This window comes from Oryzias latipes, chromosome 17 (genome assembly GCF_002234675.1).
Source record: "Oryzias latipes chromosome 17, ASM223467v1".
Classification (NCBI taxonomy): Eukaryota; Metazoa; Chordata; class Actinopteri; order Beloniformes; family Adrianichthyidae; genus Oryzias; species Oryzias latipes.
The window spans coordinates 3,766,964-3,779,168 of NC_019875.2; the positions used below are offsets into that span (position 1 = coordinate 3,766,964).

Below are 12,205 nucleotides of genomic sequence, written 5' to 3' on the forward strand. Positions count from 1 at the left end.
GGTGGGACCCCTGGGCTGGGGGGGGGACCTGGGCCCTATGCTGGGGGGGGCTGGGGGACGGCTGTTTGACCACCGAGGGACAGTCTACCAGCTGTCCCCAACTTAGCCCCTTCCTCATATAATCTCATAATAGGGTGAGGGGGTGGGGGGTTTAGCCTGCGATGCACCTTGGGGGGGAAGCTCCTTGGCAGTGGTCCCCCTCCCATGGTTGCCGTATGGAATGGGCCCCCCTCTGTTGGTTTTATTTGCACCTTAGATATGTAGGGCCCTTGGTAGGGGGGGTGCTTGGACATCACTGCCAGCAAGCAGCAGATATCCTCTTAGCACCCTACCCGCCAATGTTAACTGAACCCCCTTAGTACACACTCCCTTCACCCCTCAAAATATACAATCCAACATGAACACACACACATGCACACACACACACACCCTCACAAACACACACACACGCATTTCGCAAGGAAGGTGGGACCTTGGACCATCTGTCCCCTACCCCATCCCTGGTAAGGGGTACTGGACCCTTGGCAACAGGTGCTGGACCTCGCCAAATTTCCAACTGTGGCCGAGCCTGGTCGGGCCATGTTTACAACTCCCCTCGTGGGCCCCCTCTTTTACCTGGACGGGGGCGGCTGGCCCCTGCCTTGCTCCTTTCTGGACCAACCGTGGGCCAGGTGGGTGGCTGCCTGGAGCGCAGAGCGGGTCTTCCTTGGGGGTTTCCTGGCTCGTACTTGGGGTTGGGGCGGGGGGATGCCCAGAACTCCTGGGTGGTGATGAGATGCTCGTCTGGGGCTGTGGGCACCCTTCTCGGGTGGTGCCCGGCATTGGGCCCTCCTGGTGCGGCGGGGGGGCTGCTCTCCTGGTTGGGCTGGGGTGGCACTCTCTTTCCCCCCATGCCTCCCTGCTCTCTGGCTCTGGGGGCCTAGCGGCAGTCCTGCTGGCCCTGGCCTGGGTGGCAGATGTGATCGCCTGGGAGGCGGTTGTTCTCTGCCTGCTGCCGTGTGGCTTTGGGTGTTCTGGCTGCCGCTGCTGCTGCGGCGGGGGTCTTGGTGTGGGGGTGGCTGGGCACTCTCCCTCCTTCTTTTTACATTCCATCATCCGTTTTAGAAGAACATAAACACTCACCTGTGCACAGGTGTTAGCTCACCTTTGCACTAATAGTTTGCATGTTCGAATGAATGAAATATTTCACACTAGTTGGTTTGAAGGCATAAATAAGTATGCGTCTGTGAACACTATCTGTTTTGTGTACATGTTGAAATGTGGACATTTTTGCAGCTAGCAGGTGTGTTTATAACATTTCAGTGTGTGTGTGGACAGGCCCCGCCCTTTGAGATTTGTACTACATCTGAACCTTACCATAATGATAAACATCCAGTAAACTTGTTGCTCTATGCTGCTTCATGGTTTTATCCCCCTCCCCCTCCTATGATCACCCTCCTATCCCCCCCTAACATCCCTCTCTTCTCCCCCCCCCCCTTCCTTTTCCGTCCGGTCCAACACAAAAGATTTTCAAAAACGATTAAAATGAATAGAGTTTGTCCTCGATTACTAAAGGGGTTTATTCAGACATACCTCTGGTTTGTCTGAAGATTAATAACCCCTTTTGTTAAAGTAAAATATGTCCAACACAAGAGGCCTTCAGCTCTCATCTGCCTGTCCAGCTGTTGGACAGGACAAGTTAAAAAAAAAAAAAAAATTATAATGTGCGAGTAAAAGTGGAATGGAGGGGGGTTGCCAATGAGGCCCCAAAGAGAGTCTCCACCAGCATGTCCCACCCATCCAGTTCCCGGAGCCCTACGTGCATGTGTATATGTGTGCATGTGTGCACGATATGTTAGGGTGGGAGCGGGAAGGAGCAGGCGGAAAATGCTCTGCAGATTCGTTTTAACACCAATAAGCGTCAAAGTTCTTGTTATTTTTTTATTTTATATCAATTACAAAAAAGTTTGATCTTAATGTACAAAAAAGGATGAGGATTATGTTATAAATCTATATTTAATTTTATCATATGTTACTATTTATTTTCCCTCTGTTAAATTTACTTGTCCATTTTAATTAAAGAAAGAGTATTATGGAAGTGTATTGCATTCAATTAAAATAAAGGGCAACCTTTTTGCCCATTAAAAAAACAAAAAAAGAAGGAAAAACAAAACAACGGGTGATCTTTGTTCAAATGTTTTCCATAATTTTTGTTCCAAAATTTCCAGAACTATATAAGCAATGAACTCCAAACAGGCAGGACTCTAACCTCATCTACTCATAAAAACTAGAAGATGAGCTGCAATTAAATGATGAAGAGCCGTGGCTCACATTTTTAAAGACCCCAGCATGTTTATGGAGTTTCCTTTTTACAAACAAGATCCAAATAATCAAAAATCTTTATCAACACCATTTGAATTACATGTGAAATAAATAAAAAATAAAGTTTTAACCAATCCTAAAATAGACGGATGTTTTAGTCATATTTATTCATAAAAGTTCCTCACTATACAAATAAGAAAAAAAAAACACACAGCAGCTCGAATACAACATGGGAATTAGTTTGCTAACTTAAAAAATGTTGGTATCCACGGTGACCAGATTATATTTTTACACAGAATTGAATAGACTAGAATCTATATCTTCTATGCCGTTCTTTTCTGTAAAAGTCTGGATTGAATTTGTTATCTGACAAACTGTTGGTTGCCACGGCAACCACATTTTATTTTGATTCAAGGAATCAGTTCTCAGAAACCTCACTTTGTGCTGAGACTTCGCTGAAGACGGTACAAAAGCGACTTGAGAGATTTATTTTCCGAGTTTCTGAAGGAAGCCATACAGACCTGAAAGGTGAGTTTAGAGCTTTTTTCTTTCTGTATCTTTTCTTTAGGAACACGGTCGTTTCTGTGCATTTAGCTCAGATAATGTTAGCATCCACACCAGACACATTTTGTCATTATTTTGATATTATAACACATTAACTTAATGATCTTAACTTTACATATCAGGTCGATCATTAATAAGTTCAAGAGCTTTTATTCCTCTATTTTTGCTAAACCTTTTTTAAAGGACGAGACTGTAGAGAAGAAGGTAACGTTTGCATGTTTATGTGGATGAAAATAGTTGTTAAAAATGAGAAACGTTTGATAATTCTGTACTTTTCTTCACTTTCGCATGGTAATCTTTCCAGATGTTTCCAGTTCCTCGTCATCTCCAGGACCACAGCTACTGCAGGAGGCCGGGGCAGAAGGTAAACAGACATCTGCTGTTGAGAAAAGGGCAGAAATGATGCTGAATGTTACTAAACCAGTCCCAGAATCTCCATGTTATGTACTGGATCTCACTGTAAGTTAGTGCATGTTAGATCTTTAGGATTTGTCTGGAAGAACAGCTGTTTTTGAACGGCTGTAGGTTGGAAAAGTCCATGAAAGATGATTGTCTCATTTCTCAGCACAGGTTTCTGTCAGTCAGGTTGTGTTTGATTGGAAGCAGCTCTGATGTTTGACCTTTTCTAGTTCATGTTCTGCTGGCAGACGATCCTGCAGACGTTTATTTGTCTGCAGTCTGCGTTTCACTTGCTAATCAGTGACTGTGTGGCGTTTTCCTTCAACAATTAGAGGTCAAGACATGAGAAGTCCTGACTGACGTGTCCCACATGTCTGTCATCTGTTTCAGTGTTTCTTGGTTGATGGCAGCTGGGAGACAACACTGCCATCTAGCTGACTCATTTTTGATTCATTAGATCAAACATGGAATCATTTGTCTGAAATTCCAGTGATCCGTGTGATTAATTAGACGAGATTCCCAAACCCTCTGACATCCAGATCTGTCTGTTTTCCAGAGACGGCGAAAGCAGCAGGACAGCAGCTCTGGAAGGGAAGACGAGCCTCCAGACAGACAGCCGCGTCTGAGTGCTGCTGCTCCACAGCCAGATGTGAGCATTCCAGATGTTTGTGGAAGAGTTCCTTTGCTTTGAAAAGAAACAGAACTGTGGTGCCACACAGGCCTCCACCTGCTGCAGGTGTGGTGAAGGTAAAGATGCAGCTGAAGGGTTTTCTGACTCCCGCTCCTCTGTCTGTCAAAGGTCCCGCCTCCGATCCTCCAGGAGCCCGAGGAGAGCGTTCAGCCCGCCGCTCCCCAATCTCCGCCGATGCCTGACTCTGTTGCACGGGCCATTCGGCTTATTAGGGAATGGGTGGCTGACTACAGCCACCCATTCCCATACAGCTGGGAGATGTAACACACACACACACATGCCCACACATGCCCACACATGCACACCCACGCACACACAAACTCACTTTTTACATTTCACTTTTTCTTAATTACCTTCTGTTTTTCTAAGTCCTTTAGCAGAATGAAGACGACATTTAACTCTTTTCACTTTGAGTCTTTTAGGTTTTTCTTTAAAAAAAAAAACATCCAGCTTAGTTTCTTTCTTTTACCTATTTCATTTTCCTTTTACAAGTGAAAAAAGTTTTTTGTCCTTTTTTTTATCTTATTTTTTTTGTTTCATTGTTTCCATTTTATTCTTTGAGTTTTTAGTTTGTAAATTGCCTTTCATACCTTAAAAAGTAAGTTTTTTTCCCTTTGTAAAAGTTAAAATAATTTCAATTAGTTTCCTCCTTTTTTCAATGTGAACTTTTATTTACAAAATAATAATTACCTTTTCAAACTACTTCTCCATTTTTTTGAGCAGCAGAAACACAAACCCCTTTCTCTAAAAATCAGTAAGTTTAACTTAAATTAGTCTTTAACTTTTAGCAACTTGTGTGAAATAACAAACAAAAACAACAAAAATGACAAATTCTTTTTTCAATTAAAGGATCATCTTCAGGATTAAGGTGAGTCAAACTTGAATGATTTACACAGATTGGTTACAGGATTACAGAATAACATCTTTGTTTTGTTATTTTAGATGTTTTTTTGCATTTAAATGACTACCATGATATTTTTTAACCATTTGTTGTTGTTTATGTTTACTGTTTGGAATGAGACTAACCAAGTCGTGGTGAGTAGAAACACTGTTTCTTTCAGCCTTTTCATTGCAAACGTTTAGCTCTTATTTTGAAATGGTTTTGCTGTTATTGTAATTATAATAATTAAGGGGATATTTTGTGATTTTTTTTTCTTGTCCTCGGTGTTGGTGAAGAGAACACCAACACTAAACTCCATCTCCATCTCAGAAACACGCTGTAAGTACGGCAGCCTTTATTTTGAAATCCCTACAGACTCAAAGACGCAGATAGTTCCAATTTTCTAATGAATGAGAGTTTTGCTTCAGGCTGGAGGATGGATGGAGTTCCCAAAGGCCTCATCAATCAGAATCTGGATCCCAGACATGGGGAGCTCCAGTTTAGAGAATCGCCATTCTATTTCTGCTTCATGATTGTAAAACATTTCAAGATGCAGAGATGACTTTTCCTTTTCTAACTTGTTCTCCGTCTCCACAGGACTGAGCCTCCAGCAGAACAGTGCAGACCAGCTGGAGTCTGTTTGTGTGCAGAGGAGCAGCGTTCTTCAGGATGACCAAGGGGGTTTTCCAGAAAGCAGGTTATGTGAGTTACCACGGTAAGTTTGAGGCTAAGGAAGTTGATAACCTCAGCTTTCGGTTCCAGAAATGGAGGTATGTTTCAGGGTATGTCAAGTTGCCATAGCAACTCATGCTCTGAACATAACCTGGTCTAGAGCAGGTTTAGTTGAAGGTTAGTTTGTTTTCAGAGAGAGGTGAAGCAGCATGGCGTGTCCATTTGTAGATGATTTAGTGGATGAAGACGCTCAGATAATACTTTTTCCACCGTGAGAGGGTGATAAGACCATGTATGGATGTTGGAAAAATAATCTTTTATACATTAATCTAACTTAATTATTTGCTTCAGTTAAGATAAATCATTTTTTTGATAAGTTAGCTTAAGAATAACACGTAGTTTTCAGACATTTATTTTACTTTCATTCAAATTAATTAAATGAAGTAGGTGTAACTTTGGTGCTGCTGTTAGATCGGCACCGCAAGGAATTGTGGGATACCATTCCCTTTGCCTGTCTGGACGCTGTGGAGTTTAAGTGTGGGTTTTTGACCAAATGTTTTTGGTTGTTTAGCTGTTTTACTCTGTTTTACTGAGTTATTTGTCCTGCTATGTTTAATTCTTTCTGCACCCTGAGTGAGATGGACGGAGAGAATGATGACATTATATTGTAACTCCTACTGTATTCTGGAGCAATGAAAATGTCAGATGTGATTAAAGCTGTCATATTGCTAATTTGTTTTGTTTCAATCAAATTATTGTTATGGAAATGAGAAAATCTGCAGCTTAACTTAGACATATGAGAGTTCAAGAAGTACAATAAATTAATATGGAAAAACATTTAATTGAATTGGAGAAAAATTACATTTACATATATAAATATGTAAATTTGAGTTGTAAAAACAACTATTTAGTTGGATAGACATTAGTCTGAATTAAATTTAACTCAAGTAATTTAACTTAATTACTTGTTACCAAATAAGTAACTGTAAACAAGAAAAGTATATTTATGTACACCCCTTTTACGCCCATAAAAAAAGTAAAAGTTTCTGCTTCAAGAAAAAGAACGGACAAAGTAAACGCATTCGTTTCTGATCTTATTTCCGATTACATTGTGATGTATATGTACATATACAACGTATAAAACTTAAATGAATTCATTCAATTGGTAACATGTAATTGAGTTAAATTTATTAAACCTAATTTCTTGTCTCTCCAACTCCATAGCTGTTTCTTCTTTCTCTTTCGGCTTTTCCCATCAGGGGTCGCCACAGCGAATCATCCTTTTCCACCTCACTCTATCATGAACATCTTCTACCCTAACGTTAGCCAACTTCATGTCCTCTGTTAAGACATCCATATATCTCCTCTTTGGCCGTCCTCTTGCCCTCCGGCCAGGCAGCTCCATCTCCAACATCCTTCTACCAATATATCCACTATCCCTCCTCTGAACATGTCCAAACCATCTCAGTCTGGCTTCTCTGACTTTGTCGCTAACACAGGCAACATGGGCCGTCCCTCTGATGTACTCGTTCCTTATCCTGTCTAACCTGGTCACTCCTAAGGAGAACCTCAACATCTTCATCTCTGCTACCTCCATCTCAGCCTCTTGTCTTTGTCTCACTGCTACCGTCTCTAACCCATAGAGCAGAGCTGGTCTCACCACTGTCTTGTACACCTTTCCTTTGAGTCTTGCTGACACTTTTCTGTCACACAACACTCCTGACACTTTCCTCCAACCGCTCCAACCTGCCTGCACTCGCCTCTTCACCTCTTTTCCACACTCCCCATCACACTGAACTGTTGACCCCAAGTACTTAAACTCCTGCACCTTCTCCACCTCAGCCCCCTGTAACCTAACGCTTCTACCTTGATCCCTCTCGTTCAGACACATGTATTCTGTCTTACTACGACTGACCTTCATACCTCTTCTTTCCAGAGCAAACCTCCACCTATCCAGCTGTTCCTCCACCTGCTCTCTACTCTCACTGCAAATTACAATGTCATCCGCAAACATCATTGTCCAGGGAGATTCCTGTCTTACCTCATCTGTCAGCCTGTCCATCAGCATAGCAAACAAAAAAGGACTCAAAGCTGATCCTTGGTGTAGTCCCACCTCCACCTTGAACTCCTCTGTCTGACCTACAGCACATCTCACCACCGTCATACTTCTCTCATACATGTCCTGAACTACTCTGACATACTTCTCTGCCACTCCAGACGACCTCATACAGTACCACAGCTCCTCCCTCGGCACCCTGTCATACGCCTTCTCTAAATCTACGAACACACAATGCAGCTCCTTCTGACCTTCTCTGTACTTTTCCATCAACATTCTCAAAGCAAAAATGGCATCAGTGGTGCTCTTACGGGGCATGAAACCATACTGCTGCTCACAAATCTCCACCTTCTTCCTAAGCCTGGCTTCCACTACTCTTTCCCACAGCTTCATTGTGTGGCTCATCAACTTTATTCCTCTATAGTTGCTGCAGTTCTGCGTGTCACCCTTGTTCTTAAAGATCGGGACCAGAACGCTTCTCCTCCATTCCTCAGGCATCTTCTCACTCTCTAGAATCCTATTGAACAACCTTGTTAGAAATTCCACTGCTGCCTCTCCTAAGCACTTCCATACCTCCACAGGTACGTCATCAGGACCAACGGCCTTTCCGCTCTTCATCCTTTTCAGAGCCTTCCTAACCTCATCCTTTCCAATCTCTGCTACTTCCTGCTCCACAACAACCACATCTTCCTCCCTTCTTTCCCTGTCATTTTCCACGTTCATCAGCTCCTCAAAATACTTCTTCCATCTTTTCTGTACACTCTCCTGGGTTGTTAGCACCTTTCCCTCTCTGTCCTTAATCACCCTTATCTGTTGCACGTCCTTCCCATCTCTGTCTCTCTGTCTGGCTAGCCTGTACAAGTCCTTCTCTCCTTCCTTTGTGTCTAACCTGTCATAAAGCTCATCGTAAGCTTTCTGTTTGGCCTTTGCCACCTCTCTCTTCACTCTACGCTGCGCTTCCTTGTACTCCTGTCTACCTTCCTCAGTCCTTTCTACATCCCACTTCCTTTTAGCCAACCTCTTCCTCTGGACGCATTCCTGTACTTCCTCATTCCACCACCAAGTCTCTTTACCGTCTTTCCTCTTTCCAGATGACACACCTAGCACCTTCCTACCTGTTTCCCTGATAATCTCTGCTGTAGTTTCCCAGTCCTCTGGAAGCTCATCCTGACCACCCAGGACCTGCCTCAACTTCTGCCTAAATTCCTCACAAGTTTCTTCATTCTGTAGCTTCCACCACTTGGTCTTCTTTTCTGTTTTCCCTCTCTTCTTCTTCCTGACCTCCAGAGTCATCTTACACACCACCATGCGGTGCTGTCTGGCTACACTCTCTCCTACCACCACTTTGCAGTCATTAACCTCTCTCAAATGACCTCGTCTACATAGGATGTAGTCCACCTGAGTACTCCTACCTCCACTTCTGTATGTCACTCTATGTTCCTCTCTCTTCTGGAAGTAAGTGTTGACTACAGCCATTTCCATCCTCTTCGCAAAGTCCACCACCATCTGTCCCTCCAGATTCCTTTCCTTCACACCAAACCTGCCCATCACCTCCTCATCACCTCTATTGCCCTCACCAACATGCCCATTAAAGTCTGCTCCAATAACAACTCTCTCTCCTCTGGGAAAACTCTCTATGACCTCATCCAACTCACTCCAGAATCTCTCCTTCACTTCTAACTCACAGCCAACCTGTGGCGCATACCCACTGACTACATTCACCATCACCCCTTCAATTTCTAACTTTAGGCTCATCATCCTGTCTGAGACTCTTTTCACCTCTAGAACACTGTTTACAAACTCCCCCTTCAGAATCACACCTACCCCGTTTCTCTTCCTATCAACACCATGATAGAACAGTTTGTATCCTCCTCCAATACTACGTGCCTTGCTGCCCTTCCACCTTGTCTCCTGCACACACAGTACATCTACCTTCCTTCTCTCCATCATGTCTGCCAGCTCTCTGCCTTTCCCTGTCATTGTGCCAACGTTAAGAGTCCCTATTCTCAAACCTATGTTCCTGCCTTTTCCCTTCTCTCTCTGGCCACGGACCCTTCTGCCTCCCCTCTTTCTTCCACCAACAGTAGTCAAATTTCCACCGACACCCTGTAGGTTAACAGCATCGGTGGCGGTCGTTGTTAACCCGGGCCTCGACCGATCCGGTATGTCTAAAGTGTGGATGATTCGCATGGTTATTTTGGCAATTTTTACGCCGGATGCCCTTCCTGACGCAACCCTCTCTATTTATCCGGGCTTGGGACCGGCACAGAAGTTACTGGCTTGCAACCCCTGTGGCTAGATTAACTCCATAGCTGTTTATACAACTCAAATTTAAATATTTATCTAACTAAATTTCATATTACTCCAATTAAATGAAACGTTTTTCCATCCTATTTTATTTTACTTCTTGAACTCTCACATGTCTGAGTTTGAGCCTGCAGATTTTCTCATTTTTATAAACTTAAAATAAATGATTCAGGATGAATTTACAATATTTACCATGTAATTAAATATCACGACTGACTGTAACTTCAGTTTTTATACCATTTTGTTGCACTAGAGGTTCTAAATAATTTCATCATCCTCTCCCTCCCTCTCACTAATGGTGCAGAAAGAATTAAACATGACAGGCTCAAATAACTCAGTAAAACACATTAGAACAACTATAACTAAACATATTTAGACAAAAACCTACACTTGTAGAACATACATATGTGGTCTTATCACCCTCTCACGGTGGAAAAAGTATTATCTAAGCTTCTTCATCCACTAAATCATCTTCAAATGGGCACGCCAAGCTGCTTCACCTCTCTGAAAACAAACTAAGCTTCAACTAAACCTGCTCCAGACCAGGTTATGTTCAGAGCATGAGTTACTATGGCAACTTGACATATCCTGACACATACCTCCATTTCTGGAACCGAAAGCTGAGGTTATCCACTTCCTTAGCCTCAAACTTACCGTGAGAGCTAGCATGGGAATATCCCCTCAGAATCTCTGTTTGGAAGTGGACTGTTCCTCTTGACAGCATCCTCCATCCTCATCCTCCTTCATCCTTCACGCCATCCTTCAGCTGTTCAAGTTCAAACAGATCCAATGGAAAGTAGAGGAAAAAACAGATTTTCTGCCATAAAAAACAGACTATAAAATGTCTTTTTCTGCTTTTCTCTTCAGGTCAATGTTAGAAACTGAAAGTGAAGCAGGTTTTAGCTCAAACCAAGAGATCTTCCTCCACAGCATGCTGAGTTATGTGACAAACTTCTATCTGAACTTTGACCACAAATATGTCTTAGTTCCAGATGCTTCATATGCAAAGTAGAGATCTCTGTTTTCCAACAGTTTTCTGACCAAGAAAGTCCTGAAACTGTGTGTTTGTCACAAAGCTTTCCTTCCAGCTCAGCAGACGGCGAGTTTCTCTCATTAATGGTTCTCAGCAGCTCTGGCTCCACATGCTCCAACACAACAAACCTGGACAAACATGTCAGCACCACAAACCAAAGGTCTGAGTGAATGAATCAAATCATTATATGCATGTTTCTGTGTCCTGTAGGAGAGGCGGATCCTGTAAAGGAGTCATGGTGGGAGACAGGCTTTGCACCACGACTTCACAAGACGAGGAGAGAAGATGCTGAGATGTTTGGAACCACTCCAGAGGAAACAGAAACCCAACACGGATGGGCTGCCTCATTCCGGATCCTCTGCAGCTTCAGCATTGACCAAACATGAGGCAACTTTAACAAGTAAGAACCAACATTTGTCTGTGGAACACGACACCAAGACTCAGGGCTCTTTATAAGAAATTAAAGTTTAAAAAAAATGATTTTGATGTTTTCCAGGAGGCTAAAGATCTGCACCTGTTGGAGTTCCTCAAACCACCACTAGGGGGACGTCTGCAGCTGCCACGGGCAGAAGTTGAGGAGACGTCCTTCAGAGATCACAGACTGTGGACGTCCTGTTCAATCCCCACGGCGTCCCTCAAAGAACAACCAGGATGCTGAGCGGGAAGCGACCCCACGCAGATCCATGATGACCCCTCACAGCCACTTATGTCAAAGCAGGAGGCAGACACTAATCTAAATCAACAGTTCTGAAGACCCTGCTGGATCAGAGGAACCACCGCACTGCTGATCAGCTGATCCTCTTTTGGTGCTGAAAGGACGTTTTTGGTTCTGTTTGGTTGTTTTAAACGAGTAAAAGCTGAAAAAATATAGTTTCATGGGAAGTTTTCATTTTTCAATCTTCTGTCCAGCAGAGACAAAAAACAGTTTGAACCGGTTTTACTGGAACTAGTTTAAAATTTACATTTTTTCTTTTTCTAAAAGTGTGTTTGTGTAACATTTCTTGTCTGTTTTGGTCTAGCGATGTTAAAAACTATCTTTGTGTTTCTGCTGCCAGTTTTCAGTGCAGCTTCCTCTTCTGCACTGATTCTTTAAACTTCATAATGGAACAAAAATTTTAAAAATATAAAAAAGAAAACTGTATTATTGTTATTGTATTGTCAAAACTGTACTATAATTAAAAGGACAGCATGTGGTGTTTAAAAGTAAAGGTTGGAAGTCTGTTATAATAGGAAAACTTCACAGAGCCACTTTTTAGTTTTGTATTTTAATCTTTTACACATTTAATGTCACACATTTAAATG

At 42.7% G+C, this 12,205-nt stretch overlaps 2 long non-coding RNA genes across 2 annotated transcripts; both read left to right on the top strand.

The window, feature by feature from the left end:
* Positions 1-4,480: 4,480 nt before the first annotated feature.
* Positions 4,481-5,324, top strand: LOC110016795. The gene is made up of 3 exons (XR_002292135.2): positions 4,481-4,709; positions 4,805-5,174; positions 5,264-5,324. It is a non-coding gene; the product is annotated as an uncharacterized LOC110016795 (long non-coding RNA).
* Positions 5,325-10,737: 5,413 nt separating this feature from the next.
* On the top strand, positions 10,738-11,773 carry LOC110013362. The gene is made up of 3 exons (XR_002288508.1): positions 10,738-11,043; positions 11,114-11,303; positions 11,400-11,773. It is a non-coding gene; the product is annotated as an uncharacterized LOC110013362 (long non-coding RNA).
* Positions 11,774-12,205: the final 432 nt, after the last annotated feature.